Consider the following 16,099-nt stretch of genomic DNA (forward strand, 5'->3'; position numbering starts at 1 on the left):
AAGTCAAACTCAAACAGCTTGATGAAACTAAATCAGCAGGCCCAGACAATCTCCATCCTAGAATATTAATGAAACTGACATAGGAGCTTGCAAGCCCAATAGCAATGATTTTTAATTAATCTATAAACTAAGGGGTTGTACCCTATGACTGGAGAATTGCTAATATAATTCCTATTTTTAAGAACGAGGGGAAAAGTGAACCAGGAAACTAAAGACCTGTTAGTTTGACTTCAATTGTATGCAAGGTCTTGGAACAAATTTTGAAGGAGAAAGTAGTTAAGGACATAGAGGTGAATAGTAATTAGGATAAAATAGAACATGGCTTTACAAAAGGTAGATCACACCATAGCAACCTGATCACCTTCTTTGAGAAGATAACTGATTTAGACAATGGATTTCAGTAAGGCATTTGATACAGTTCCACATGAGAAATTATTAGTTAAATTGGAGATGGGGATTAATATGAGAACTGAAAGGTGGATAAAGAACTGATTAAGGAGAGACTACAATGGGTCATACTGAAAGGTGAACTGTCAGGCTGGAGGGAGGTTCCTAGTAGAGTTCCTCAGGGACCAGTCTTAGGACCAATCTCATTTAACATTTTTATTACTGACCTTGGTGCAAAAAGTGGGTGTGCGCTAACAAAGTGTGTAGACGACACAAAGTTGGGAGGTATTGCCAATACAGAGGAGGACTAGACTATCGTACTAGAAGATGTGGATGATCTTGTAAACTGAAGTAATAGAAATTAGATGAAATTTAATAGTGCAAAGTCATGCATTTAGGGACTAACAACAGTAATTTTTACTCTAAGCTGGAGATTTACCAGTTGGAAGCAAAAGAGCAGGAAGACCACCTGAGTGTATTGGTTGATCATAAAATGACTATGAGAAGTCTAAGTGATGCAGCTGAGAAAAACACTAATCCAGTCCTAGGATGCATCAGGCAGGGTATTTCCAGTAGAGCCAGGGAAGCATTAGTGCCATTATACAAGGGCATTGGTGAGATCTCATCTGGAATAATGTGTGCAATTCTGGTCTTCCATGTTTCAGAAAGACAAGTTCAAACTGGAACAGCTGCAGAGAAGGGCCACTAGGATAATCCGAGGAATGGAAAACCTGTCTTATGAGAGGAGACTCAAAGAATTTGGCTTGTTTAGCCTAACCAAAAGAAGACTGAGGGGAGACATGATTGCTCTCTACAAATGCATCAGAGGGATAAATACCAGAGAGGGAGAGGAGTTATTTAAATTAAGGACAGTATTGACACAAAAACAAATGGATACAAACTGGCCATCAAGAAGTTTAGGCTCCAAATTAAAGGTTTCTAACAATCAGATGAATGAAGTTCTGGAACAGCCTTCCAAGGGGAGCAGTGGGGACAAAAAAACGAACTGGCTTTAAGACCTGAGCTTAATAAGTTTAGGGAGGGGATGATATGACAAGACTGTCTATGATAGCATGTGGCTCATAGGTGACTGCCAGTAGCAAAAATCCCCAACAGCTGGCAACAGGACACCAGAGGAGGGCGGCTCCAAGTTACTACAGAGAATTCTCTCTCAAGTGTCTAGCTGGTAGGTCTTGTCCACATGCTCAGGATCTAACTGATCATCATATTTGAGGTTAGGAAGGAATTTTCACCGGGGTCTGACTGGCAGAGACCCTGGGGGATTTTCGCCTTCCTCTGCAGCATGGGGCACGGTCACTTGCAGGTTTAAACTAGTGTAGATTTTATGTAACTTGGAAGTCTTTAAACCAGTGGTTCTCAATCCGTGACCCAATCAGCACACAGCCACGGCCCATGTGACAGCCTCAGAGTCATACAGGTAGTATGTGTATTGTGTGGATGTGGCCCACATAACACACAGAGACCTGCATATGCAGCCCATAATGGTAAATAGGTTTTGAACCATTACTTTAAGCCATGATTTGAGGACTTCAGTAACTCACCCAGAGGTTAGGGGTCTATTACAGGAGTGGGTGGCAAAGTTCTGTGGCCTGCAATGTGCGGTAGGTCAGACTAGATGACCACGATGGTCCCTTCTGACCTTCAAGTCTGAATCTATGTCCACCCTTCTGGTAATAGTCCACCCGTTTTCTTAATTCCACACCAACGCTGCTTGGCAAAGCTTGGGGAGGCTGTGGAGGCACAGGAGCTGCATGTGGGCAGACTTAGCAATAAGATACTGCATCGTTTAAACTATTCATATTTGGAAGGTTATCTTTGCTATCCTACAGGCTAGAAACGTGGTTTTATTTTAAATACAAGCTTATTCTGAATAATTTCAGAGTGAAGTTCCCCTCACTCAAGAGAAGTATCCCAACCGCCTGACAGAATTTTTCCGAAGTGCTCTCAAATACGTATAAATAATACCCTGCATGTTGTCCTTGACTCAATAAGGAAATGAACATGCTAGATATTATTAGCACACAGTTTCCAAACCTTCATAACGTCAGTTACAGTATATCAAATCCCAGTTTCTTCAAACAGGGAAAAACAATTGTTCCTCACTCACATGGAGTTACGTTTTCAGTATAAAGTACGAAATGAAGCTGGCTTTGAGACAAGTGAATGCCAAGAAAAGCGTACAATTGTTTAAAATGTAAAACAAGTCAAACACAGCCATCCTTGTTCCAAATTAAAGTATGAAAAACTTTTGATGAAAATGGTGAGAGTTATAAACAAAACAGGAGTTTCAAAGGGCATTCTCCATTACCCTCCCCAATTTTAAAGGTTAAAAAAAAAAAAGTCATCCCAAAAAGCCTCTTTGCCTGTGTTTAACACCAATTTAGGGTGATCCTGCAAACAATACTACAAATAGTGTTCACGGCAATGAACACTACCATGAAAGAGACAATGTTCAGTATTAAATTTCAAAGGACCGGGCGCTTGGGTTATTAGAAGTCAGAGAATTTTAAGGATAGTCTACACACACTTTGTATACTGCTTTAAATATATTGGTTTAGATTAGAAACATACTGTTAAAGTAGTGCAACCCTCTAGGGTGGATGCACTTATACCCGTATAAAGATGCTTCTGCTGAATATAGCTCATCAGGGGAATAAATTAGGTCAGCATAGGGACCTTGATAAGGATAGTGATAAATCTACACCCACACCAGGGCACTGTAACTGCTTTAACAATATCAGTATAAAAAAATCACACACACACCCCAATTGACAGTTAAATTAGTACAAAAAACTGTGTGGGCAGGCCTTAGAAATGCAATTTACTTTTCAATATTTAATGCTCTTGGTTTCCTTTTTGTATTTTTCTCAGCATGGACAATGAAAGCAGACTCCCAGCTATTAGTCACTTCCACCTTCAGAAGTGCCAGACATCAATCCAGTGCTGTAAGCTTTCAGTTACAAATGCTTCAGGGAAACCCTTTACATCCAAAAGGGAAACAAAAATCCTTTCAAAGGAATTTAAAATGTATCATGCAAACATTCCTATTGTGGTTCTTAAAAAACATGACAGTCCTTTTAACAGACACTATTGCTGCAATGTTATCGTTGTAAAGTATATCAGATAACTGAACAGAAATACTAAGCTTCATGCTTTTTTTCCCCTTTTTAAAGAACCATAAGAGTTAATCATCTTGTTCATCTCATCTCCTTGAGGCCAATGCAGGATCATTCTAGTATATGTTCTAGTGTTTCTCGGCCTAGCTTTCAGAGTCCTGAACAATGGGGCTACTAACCTTCCCTTGGGAGACCAGATGACAGCCTACTACAGGGGTTCTCAAAGTGGGTGGCAGGACCCCTCAGGGGGTTGTGAGGTTATTACCGGGGGGGGGGTCACAAGCTGTCAGCCTCCACCCCAAACCCTGCTTTGTCTCCAGCATTTATAATGGTGTTTGTGGCAGAGCTCTGACCTTGCCCCCATGGGTTCTGCACTTCTAGGCGGTTTATGCTAGCCTCAGTGGCTCACTGTGACCCTCCACGTAGCCCTTCGCTCTCTAGGGCCAGGGTTACAGTCTACTGAGCCCTTTTCATCATAGGCCAGCAAGGAGGTTGGTGAGAGAACTCCCACAGTCTCTGTTGTCCCTGGGGCTTATTTCAGAACAGTTTAGCCTCCTGTCCTGACAGGGGCCTGACTTCCCCTCCCAGGAGATGTTCCTGTAGTGGTGGGTTGGGGGGAACCTGGGCCCACCCTCTACTCTGGATGCCAGCCCAGGGACCCTAATGGTAGCAGCTGTTAGCAGCCAACCTTTCACTACCAGAGTTGCTACATTACCCTGGGCCACAGCTCTCCTGCTTCTCCCTTACCGATGGTTTGAGGGTGTCTTCATTAACCAGCCCTTCAGCCACACTTCCTCTCCTCTGCCTGACTGGAGTGAGCCCTTTTTATAGTATCAGCAGGGCCTTAATTAGAGTCAGGTGGTCACATTAGCTTAATGGTCTCACCTGACTCTTTGCAGGTTAATTAGAGTCAGGTGTTCTCATTAACCTGGAGCAGCCCCTGCTCTGGTCAGTCAGGGAACAGAAAACTGTTAATCCAGTGGCCAGTATATCTGCCTTCTGCTATACCCAACTGGCCTGGGTCTAGCACATGTTAAATATATTTTTTAAATGTTTTAATGTATAAGGGGGGGTCGCACTCAGAGGCTTACTATGTGAAAGGGGTCACCAGTACAAAAGTCTGAGAACCCCTGGCCTACTACATCTCAGGCTTTGGCTACACTTGCATTTCAAAGCGCTGCCGCGGCAGCGCTTTGAAGCGCTAAGTGTAGTCAAAGCGCCAGCGCTGGGAGAAAACTCTCCCAGCGCTGTCCGTACTTCACCTCCCTGTGGGGAATAACGGACAGCGCTGGGAGCGCGGCTCCCAGCGCTGGGGCTTTGACTACACTGGCGCTTTGTAGCGCCGCAATTTGCAGCGCTGCAGAGGGTGTGTTTTCACACCCTGCTGCAGCGCTGCAAATTTGTAAGTGTAGCCAAGCCCTCACTCAGGAAGTTTTTTCTGATGTTCAGGCTAAATTTTCCCTTTCTTAATATCTTCCTCTTGATCTTAGTTATAAAACCCATGTATCTCACTAAATAATGCCCCTGCCTCCTGTTTACACCCTTCACATACTTCATCTAACAAAGAGGGATCTTTCCATTGCTACTGTTGCAAAGACAGTTTCTTCAATTTAGATTCACATTTAGGGGACTTAAGGCAGAAGTATTATGCATAGGCACAATGTAACTAAAAGTTTACATGTTGTAAAACAAATATTTCAGATACATCTAAGGTGCTATGTTCAGTAACAGAATTTTAAAAATCCAGTTCACTTGTCACCATCTATGCCCAATTTTTGCTTTCTGCATTTCCTTCAGATTACAGAAAAAGACAGTGGAATCAGTTCCAGTTTGTTTATAGATAGGGGAGTTCTCCCTGGGTTCAAGTGTCTGCCTGTGTGCATCTTACTGCAGGGACTAGAGTCTGACTAAGTCACCAAGATCTATTCCTCAAGATTTTTTACTGATGGGCTCAAGTGTTTGGAACATCAGAAAAATTTGTTTAACATAGCCTAAAAACAAGTTGTGACACATGGCCAGAAAGGGTTAAGAATCCTGCAGGATAAATTACCCAAATTCAATCTTTAGGGACATATTGGTAGATAATGCAAAGAATCCTGTGGCACCTTATAGACTAACAGACGTTTGGCAGCATGAGCTTTCGTGGGTGAATACCCACTTCTTCGGATGCAAGCAGTGGAAATTTCCAGGGGCAGGTGTGTATATATAAGCAAGCAAGAAGCAAGCTAGAGATAACGAGGTTAGATCAATCAGGGAGGATGAGGCCCTGTTCCAGCAGCTGAGGTGTGAAAACCAAGGGAGGAGAAACTGGTTCTGTAATTGGCAAGCCATTCACAGTCTTTGTTTAGTCCTAAACTGATGGTATTAAATTTGCAGATGAACTGGAGCTCAGCAGTTTCTCTTTGAAGTCTGGTCCTAAAGTTTTTTTGCTGTAGGATGGCCACCTTAAAATCTGCTATTGTGTGGCCAGGGAGGTTGAAGTGTTCTCCTACAGGTTTTTGTATATTGCCTTTCCTAATGTCTGATTTGTGTCCATTTATCCTTTTCCTTAGAGACTGTCCAGTTTGGCCGATGTACATAGCAGAAGGGCATTGCTGGCATATATTACATTGGTGGGCGTGCAGGTGAATGAACCGGTGATGGTGTGGCTGATCTGGATACAGACGGATATCATCTTCCTTTCCAAATGTAAACGGATGGACATCATACCTAATGGACTAAAGGTAAAAAATCCACTGCTATCTACATACTACACAGACCACAGTGAGAGATTATGCCGTACTCTATCTAAGAAACTGAGGAATCACCTGATCAGCATCCTATACAGCAAACAGGAAAACATCAAAAAAGAGCTCTCCAACCTAGAGACTCTCATCAATAACCAAACTTCCATACAAACGGACTTCACTAAAATAAGACAGGAGATCTACATTACCCACTTCACCTCTCTAAAAAGGAAAAAGGACTGTAAGCTGTCTAAACTCCTACCTGCCACATGGGGCCACAACCGTGATACCCCTAACCCACCCAGCAATATCGTCAATCTATCCAGCCACACACTCAGCCCAGAAGAACAGTCTGTCCTATCTCGGGGACTCTCTTTCTGCCCTGCCACCCCCACCAACATGATACAGTTCTGCGGCGATCTGGAAGCCTACTTTCACCGTCTCCGACTCAAAGAATACTTCCAGGACAACACTGAACAGCGCACTGATACACAGTTACCCTCCCACCAACAGCACAAGAAGAAGAACTCCACATGGACTCCTCCTGAGGGTCGAAATGACAGTCTGGACCTATACATTGAATGCTTCCGCCGACGTGCACAGGCAGAAATTGTGGAAAAACAACATCGCTTGCCTCACAACCTAAGTCGTGCAGAACGCAATGCCATCCACAGCCTCAGAAACCATCCTGACATTATAATCAAAGAGGCTGATAAAGGAGGTGCTGTTGTCATCATGAACAGGTCTGACTACCAAAAGGAGGCCGCCAGACAACTCTCCAACATCAAATTCTACAGGCTACTTCCCTCAGATCCCACTGAGGAATACACTAAGAAACTGCACCATCTACTCAGGACACTCCCTACACTAACACCGGAACAAATCAACATACCCTTAGAACCCCGACCAGGGTTATTCTATCTACTACCCAAGATCCACAAACCCGGAAATCCTGGACGCCCCATCATCTCTGGCATTGGAACTCTCACTGAAGGACTGTCTGGATATGTGGACTCTCTACTCAGACCCTATGTTACCAGCACTCCCAGCTATCTCCGTGACACCACTGATTTCCTGAGGAAACTACAATGCATTGGTGACCTTCCAGAAAACACCATCCTAGCCACCATGGATGTAGAGGCTCTCTACACAAACATCCCACACACTGATGGAATACAAGCTGTCAGGAACAGTATCCCTGATGATGCCACAGCACAACTGGTTGCTGAGCTCTGTGCCTTTATCCTCACACACAACTATTTCAAATTTAATGACAATATATATCTCCAGATCAGTGGCACCGCTATGGGCACCCGCATGGCCCCACAATATGCCAATATTTTTATGGCCGACCTGGAACAACGCTCCCTCAGCTCCCATCCACTCATGCCCCTTCTCTACCTACGCTACATTGATGACATCATCATCTGGACCCATGGGAAGGAGACTCTGGAAAAATTCCACCATGATTTCAACAGCTTCCACCCCTCCATCAACCTCAGCCTGGACCTATCTACACGGGAGGTCCACTTCCTAGACACCACGGTGCAAATAAGTGGTGGTCACATTAACACCACCCTATACTGAAAACCTACCGACCGCTATGCCTACCTTCATGCCTCCAGCTTCCATCCCGGGCACACCACAAGATCCATTGTCTACAGCCAAGCACTGAGGTACAACCGTATCTGCTCTAACCCCGCAGACAGAGACCAACACCTAGAAAATCTCCACCAAGCATTCTCAAGACTACAGTACCCACACGAGGAAATAAGGAAACAGATCAACAGAGCCAGATGTGTACCCAGAAGCCTCCTACTGCAAGACAAACCCAAGAAAGAAACCAACAGGACTCCACTGGCCATCACATACAGTCCCCAGCTCAAACCCCTCCAACGCATCATCAGGGATCTACAACCCATCCTGGACAATGATCCCACACTTTCACAGGCCTTGGGTGGCAGGCCAGTCCTCGCCCACAGACAACCTGCCAACCTGAAGCATATTCTCACCAACAACTGCACACCGCACCATAGTAACTCTAGCTCAGGAACCAACCCATGCAACAAACCTCGATGCCAACTCTGCCCACATATCTACACCAGCAACACCATCACAGGACCTAACCAGATCAGCCACACCATCACCGGTTCATTCACCTGCACGTCCACCAATGTAATATATGCCACCAATGCCCCTCTGCTATGTACATTGGCCAAACTGGACAGTCTCTAAGGAAAAGGATAAATGGACACAAATCAGACATTAGGAATGGCAATATACAAAAACCTGTAGGAGAACACTTCAACCTCCCTGGCCACACAATAGCAGACTTTAAGGTGGCCATCCTACAGCAAAAAAAAAACTTTAGGACCAGACTTCAAAGAGTAACTGCTGAGCTGCAAAACGTCTGTTAGTCTATAAGGTGCCACAGGATTCTTTGCTGCTTCTACAGAACCAGACTAACACGGCTACCCCTCTGATGCTGAGCTCCAGTTCATCTGCAAATTTAACACCATCAGCTTAGGACTAAACAAAGACTGTGAATGGCTTGCCAATTACAGAACCAGTTTCTCCTCCCTTGGTTTTCACACCTCAGCTGCTGGAACAGGGCCTCATCCTCCCTGATTGATCTAACCTCGTTATCTCTAGCTTGCTTCTTGCTTGCTTATATATACACACCTGCCCCTGGAAATTTCCACTGCTTGCATCCGAAGAAGTGGGTATTCACCCACGAAAGCTCATGCTGCAAAACGTCTGTTAGTCTATAAGGTGCCACAGGATTCTTTGCTGCTTCTACAGAACCAGACTAACACGGCTACCCCTCTGATAATTGGTAGATAATGTTTGTGGTTTTGTGTGTTTACATATATATTCAGGGGAGAGGGATAGCTCAGTGGTTTGAGCATTGGCCTGCTACACCTAGGGTTGTGAGTTCCAATCCTTGAGCGGGCCACTTAGGGACCTAGGGCAAAATCAGTACTTGGTCCTGCCTAGTGAAGGCAGGGGGCTGGACTCAATGACCCTTCAGGGTCACTTCCAGCTCTATGAGATAGGCATATCTCCATATATATTGTTAGAAGCTGACAATGTAATCAAACAGTTCCTGTCTATGCTGTATTCTGCTAATTCGGAGATCATAAAATTTAAATATAGTGATATCACTGTATTGATCTCTCTTTGAAACATATAGCAAATCACCTGTGAATGGTGAAAAACAGGCAATTGCCTTATGTTAATCTGTGTAGCTAATTACCACTGATGCTTAGGAAATAGGTCTACTTCAAAGGATGATTGCCTGTTGTTCACCTAAGGACTCCGTGCTGTCAAGAGAAGACCTGGAACTGTATAAAGGTCTCTTTGGTACTGATCCTTTTTATTTCAGATCAGCCTGATGCTTTATACAGGGGAAGCTTGAGATCTTCAGACCCACCTGGGTCACCCTGAACATGGACACTGGACTAGACAAATGACCACTGGACTATAACCTATGGACTAATTCTGAAAGAACTCTTTGCAACTACAAAGCTCACCATCTCTACTATGAAACTGATCTCAGAACTGTACTCGTGTCTGTAGGTATACTGGTCTTTTAACCAATACACACACTCTTTTTTAATAAATTTTAGTTTAGTTAATAAGAATTGGCTGTAAACATGTATTTAGGTAAAATCTTAAATATTCATTAACTTGGGAGGTAATGTGTCTGATCTTTTAGGATTGGTGGAACTTTCTTATATGATGAATAAGATTTTCAGTAATCATCATATTGGACTTGGGTGTCTGGGAGGAAGCCCAAGGCTGAGTTGCTATAAGGGAACTATGTTTTGGTTTCTGTGCAACCAGTAAGGTAGCGTAGAAGCTGTTTTGCACTGGCTTGGTAAATCTAAGTATTGGAATATCCACAAGCTTTTGGGATTGTCAGCCCCATTCTTTGCAGTTTGCCCCGAGTAACCTCAGTGTGGCTCACCTGGAACCCTGGTCACACACGTATTCTCTAAACTTCGGGTTGCTTTCAGACCAATTCCTACCAGATGCAGAGCCAAATCTTCCAAAATAGCACCCGAACAGACACTCTATGACAGGAGTAGTCAATAGGTGGACTGCAGACCAAATCTGGACTGCCAGACACTTTTGAACGGCCCCCAAAATCTTTTTATTTACTTTCTTTTTTTATTATTTTTCTGACATCTGGACATTGGCTAAACCTTGACCAAGAAATTTGGACCTTGACAAAAAACAATTGACTAGCCCTGCTCTATGACCTTCCCATAAACACCTGTGCCAGGAGAAGGAGTTGATGAGCTAGAATTAACCCTCTGCTCAAGAGAGACCAGAGTGCCCTGCCTTATTGCGCACACACTGCAGAAAATGTGTCTCAGAAGTACAGCAAGATGACCAAGTGCAGTTTTAAAGTTTCTCCTGGTATGACAGCCCTCCACTAAGGGACACTGAACTGATTGTAAAGGAGCGTGAAGGTTTTATTCTGAGAGAACAGGAAAATCCAGTGGGAGAGCCAGAGAGGGACTTGGACGGAAGGTTTCAGGACACAGTCTGCCGGGGAGTGCAAATGGGAGTGAGGAGTTGAGGAGTGCCCTTTCCTGCACCAAGAACACATACCTGTACTTTTTCATCCAGTAGTTTTAGAAGAGAAACATCTCAGACTAAGGAACAAGTCTGTATTTCTTCCAACTGACGATTTTAGTTCTTATAAAACTGAAGTTGGAACACTCCTCACAGTGGGTTCTAGGGAGAAAGCCGGGATGTGCTGAAGGAAGGATGGGACAATTCCCCCTTCTCTGATGCAGTCATCCTTCTGGATGCTGCTAAACCAGCCTTTCCTGAGATTACTTGTTCTGAAGACTCAAAAAAATTGTTCTGAAGAGGTAAACTTTCACCTTTGGAATGGACTAGGTTGCTCATGACATGTATTAAAGAAAAATTCACAGCAGATATTCCCCCCAGCATCAAAGTCTTCACTTCTACCACCACCCACTTCAAGAACTAAACACCATATTGTACTGTCTATATGCTCTGTACTGAAGTGTTGAGGAAGAGAATATAAACACCTCCAGAAAAGGCACTTAAGCTAAGTTTCCTTGCCCCGTGTTGCTGCATTGGATCTGCTAAAAGAAGTCAGTTTGTTCAAATGCAAAAACAAATGAATAGATTCCTCAGTCTCTCACCTCTCTCAGCCAGCATATACACTCTGCTAACTCAGGATTTATCACAGGTTAAATGGAGACATTTTTGTGAAACCCTCTTATTAACAATATTAGCACTATATCAATAAACTGAAGTGCCAGCTCTTGTGTCTTAGTTATAACACTCAAAACCACTATCATCCACCCCACACTTGGTTTTGGTTGATCAGACACAAGTACCTCTGTTCTTTTCACAGAACAATAAATCTAAGGACATTCTTGCAATACAGAAAATTAATGGGACACTTAACGTAAACTAGCCCAACTGTGAAACTAGACAAATATGAGATTTTGTAAAACCCAAGTGAGACAGAAAGGTTTCTACAATTGTTGTTATACAAGCAATCCCTTACAGTCCAGGACTCCTGGACTCCATAGCAAGTTATGGAGCTATACTATGAGGCCAGGTCCCTAGATTCTGTGGTGCTCTGGTGGAAACTCTGCTGCAGCTTCACATTAATTTTAAAATGGAGGTTTTTACTGAATTAAATATGAAATTGAATCATACAATCAGTGCAGCAGTTTCAGTGCTGTTTTCATAGTTCACAGATTCCTAGGCCAAAAGGGACCAATGCGATCATGTAGTCTGACCTCCTGTGTAACGCAGGTCTTACAACTTCCCCAAAATAATTCCTTACGAGCTATGCTGTTCCCACACTTCCTTTTTTCAATGTGCTGCCGATTTATTTTTTAAAATTGATAATGCATAACTGCATCACAGTTGTCACAGGGAAACTAAAGGATTTGGAAACTAGGCAGAGATAACTTCACTTCTGGCACCAAGGGGGATAGTGTAGGAAATTGTGGGATAAACACACTCGCTCGGTATTTCTGCTACAATAATCCACAGTGAACTAAGTTAATATTGATATGTTGACTGTAGGTTTCAGAGTTAACACCTCACTAAGATGAATGGGACATTTCACACTTCTGAGCTATTGTTTCAAGTTGTCTGAATCAGGCAGATGCTGCTGTGCTGCTTACATTCTGTTCATGTTTATACGGTTTTCTTTGCAACTATGAGGGCCAGAAATAGTTTGTTTAAAAGGAAGCGTGGCTACTGGAACACCAATCTGCAGCAAGGGTTGAATTTGCTGTGAATACCCTAGTCCCACGCCACAAACTCTGCCTATACTGTTGGAACCCAAACACTGCAGCACTGAGACTGCAAAAGTGAAAGCATCTATAAGCAGAAGCTAACGTGACAATTAAGTTGCAATATTCAAGCTAAGAAATGTGCAAAAAGGAAACAAGCATAAAACCATGACAAGTACATTACATTTTTTTAATTCTTTCTCTTTTAATAATCGGTTGTGCTATTAGTAGCACAGGTAATGAAATGTCTGTTTAAAACATGATTTTTTTAAGTTGACATGCATCACTTTAATTTACTTTAAACGTCTTGAGAATTGTAAATTTGTCCTTGTGATCCATACCTAAAGAGCTTGTTTGTATCCTCCTCTTTGGCAATAATTACCCAATATCATTGCAGAGAAGGGTCTCAAAAGGTTCAATATAGCAACTAAACATACAAAAACAACAGCAGCTTGCATTTACATAAAACAGAGGTGGGCAAACTACGGCCCAAGGGCCACAACCAATCCAGCCCCTGAGCTCCTGGCACAGGAGGCTAGCCCCCCAGCCCCTCCCCTGCTGCTCCCCTCCCCCACAGCCTCAGCTCACTGTGCCACCAGCACAATGCTCTGGGCAGTGGGGCTGCAAGCTCCTGTGGGGCAGCGCAGCTGAAGAGCCACAGCCTGACCCAGTGCTCTGTGCTGCACAGTGGCATGGCTGGCTCCAGCCGTGCAGCACGGCTGCATGTCCTGGTGCTCCGGGCAGCACAGCTGTAGTACCACCAGCCAGCGGTGCTCCAGGCAGCGCAGTAAGGGGGTGCGGGGGGGGGGGGTTGGATAGAGGGCAGGTGAGTTTGGGAGGGGGTGAGGGGGGGCGGTCAGACAGCAGGGAACAGGGGGGGTTGAATGGGGGCAGGGCTCCCAGAGGGGCAGTCAGAAAGGAATGGGGGAGTTGGATGGGGCAGCGGGGGGTAGTCAGGGGCAGGGGTTCCGGGGGCAGTCAGGGGACAGGGAGCGGAGGGGGTGGATGGGGCAGAGGTCCCAGGGGGCCATCAGGGGACAGGAAACAGGGGGGGTTGGATGGAGCAGGAGTTCCAGGGGGGCCGGATAGGGGGCAGGGCCACACCTGGCTGTTTGGGGAGGCACAGCCTCCCCTAACCGGCCCTCCCTACAATTTTGGAAACCGGATGTGGCCCTCACACCAAAAAGTTTGCCCACCCTGACATAAAACCTTCCATCAAAGGCAGCTTTACCAACAGTAATTGTGAAGGTAAGGATTAGGTGTAGGCAGAGAGGGAGCTAGTGGCATGATTTTTCACAGTTGCTCTGCATCCATACTCCTTGTTGAAGTAGGTGGCTGCTGTGAGCACTCAGTATCTTTCCAAATCAAGCCATAAGTGATTGACCTAAAGTCAAACAGGAAGTCCAGGGCAAAGTTAGGGAGAGAACTTGGATGTTCTGACACTGAGTCCTGTGCTTTAATCATAAGTTCATAGAAATACCTTCTTATGACTATACACAACAGCATTAATAAAAGAGGCTAAGTAACCCAATTGCAATTGTAGCCCACAAATATACCTCTTCCCCCCTCCTACGCCATCCTTATCCCACTGAACCCCTTTTTCTATGCACATCCCCAATACATCTGACTCTCTTAGGAGCTGACTGCCTTCCAACAACTCCCATGCCCCAGCAGGAGCTGAGTTAACAGCAAGTTTCCCCAAATCCAACAAGAAATGTTTTTTAACATTTCCTCTGAGTGTGAGGGGAAAATGGGAGCAAACATTAAATAAACAGAGAAGAAAGCCAAGAACAGTTAGTATGATGGTCAGGCCAGCCCTCTTCTGCAGTATTCTCTCTCCAGCTGCATGCTATTTCCCACAGGAGCTACTGCATTATAGGGGAACCCCTGATTCTAACTCACTGTGTGCCACCCCCTGAATCTAACCTGTACTACAGGAGCGCCTCTGCTCCCTAGATCAGATCTGTGCTTGAGCATCACAGAAGTTCCTCATCTCTCCCTGTGCTGCAGTAATACAGGAGCATTGTGGGGAGAGAGAGCAGACCCCCTCTCACAGAGACTGAGTGCATAAGTAGTAAGAGGTTTCACTTCAAACACGCTTATTTTCAGGGCAAGGGGAATTTAAAATGGATAAAATTATCACCATGAGAGTTTATAGAACATTCCAAGCACTTCAACCCCTGGCTCACAGAGGCCCCAGCACACACAGCCATTGTTGGGCTGGTCCCTTCTCTTTTTGCCACTAACTTTTCTATCTCGGGGGGGGGGGGGGGAGGAAATCAGACACACACCAGCACGGAAAAAAAGAAGAGGCTGTTTTGTCCACATGGTACAGAGGGGCAATCAGCCCCTACCCACCTCCCCCCCCCCGCCCCGCAATGCAGCTCCTATCCCCCTTCACAACACCCCTAGGCTCTCCCCTATTGCACCCCGCTCTCCTGGGAGCTCCCAGCACCTTCCCTGCTAGCCACGTCCCTTCTATCCCCCTGGCACCACCCTATCCACTGCATCCGCTTCTGCCCTGCACCCCCTTGCTTAACCCTGCCCCAACTCGCCCACTGACCCCCCTCCCGCGCACCCTCTCTGGTCTCCCCCTTGCTTGCCACTCCCCAACTGCTCAGGCCAGAAAGTGCCCGCAACTTTCTCAGGCGCTCCCCACCCTGCAGCGCCGGCGTTGGACTCACCGGGTCCCGGGGGGGAAGCTGGGCCGGGTCCTGGGGGAGCTGGGATCGCACCGCGGGACGCGGCTCCAGGCTCCGGCTGCTGCCAGCGGAAACAGGGGGAGGGACCGGGCTTGCGGAGCGGGGAGGAGCTGGGGGGCGCTGCTGCTCGGGCGGAGGCGCCGGCTGCGGCCCCGCGGAGCGGGAACCCGCGCTCTGCCCGGGGTGGGGGGTGGCGAGCAGCGTGTCCCGGGCCCCTCCCGGGGCGTGCTGCTCCCCCGGGGAGCGGGGCGCTCTCGGCGGGCCGAGCCTGGGCGTTCCCCGCGGGTGCAGACAGGCAGGGAGCCGCGAGCGCCGGCCCCGCAGAGGGGCCCTGAGCATGTGAGCGCTTAGCCCCGGGGGGCCGGGCTCGCTGCTGCCTGACGCTAGGGGCCGGCCTGAGTCTGGAGCCTGCACGGCGCCGGCAGCGGGCTCCGGCCATGTCGCCTGGCCCAGGATCGGCGCCTCACCCTGGGCCCCTTTCACCTCCGGGAAGGGACTGGAGCCTGCCAAGGCCCCTCAGCCACGTCCTTCCCTTGCCCCTGCTGCAGGGCTTTGGGCGGGCCATCTCCCCCACAGCTCGCTCGCTGGGGAAAGGTCTTCCCACAGCTGCCAGCTGGAGCCTCCTTCGCACCAATCCCACCCCGTCAGCCCTCAGGCTGCCCTAGTTCTCACATCCCAGAGACCTGGTGGGATAATAGGCATGGTTGGAGTGTTGGTGTGATGGGTACAGGAAGGACAGGTGGGGCAAAAGGGAGGAAGTGTTGCTGTCTATATTAAAAATGTACACATTTGGACTGCAGTTGAGATAGAAATAGGAACAGACTTTTTGAAAGTCTCTGGGTAAGAAT

At 46.3% G+C, this 16,099-nt stretch overlaps 1 protein-coding gene across 2 annotated transcripts in view; it reads right to left on the bottom strand.

The window, feature by feature from the left end:
* The window catches only part of TSPAN9 (tetraspanin 9), a 289,499-nt gene extending 274,075 nt beyond the window's left edge, over positions 1 to 15,424 (bottom strand). The window contains exon 1 of one of the 2 annotated variants that reach the window (XM_044997258.1): positions 15,234 to 15,424. The gene's annotated coding sequence lies outside the window, so the exon portion shown is untranslated. The remainder of the gene's footprint in view (positions 1 to 15,233) is intronic. The other variant, XM_044997250.1, reaches the window with a different exon arrangement.
* Between the last annotated feature and the right edge of the window lie 675 nt (positions 15,425 to 16,099).

The sequence above is a fragment of the Mauremys mutica genome, chromosome 1, assembly GCF_020497125.1.
Source record: "Mauremys mutica isolate MM-2020 ecotype Southern chromosome 1, ASM2049712v1, whole genome shotgun sequence".
NCBI classification, from domain to species: Eukaryota; Metazoa; Chordata; order Testudines; family Geoemydidae; genus Mauremys; species Mauremys mutica.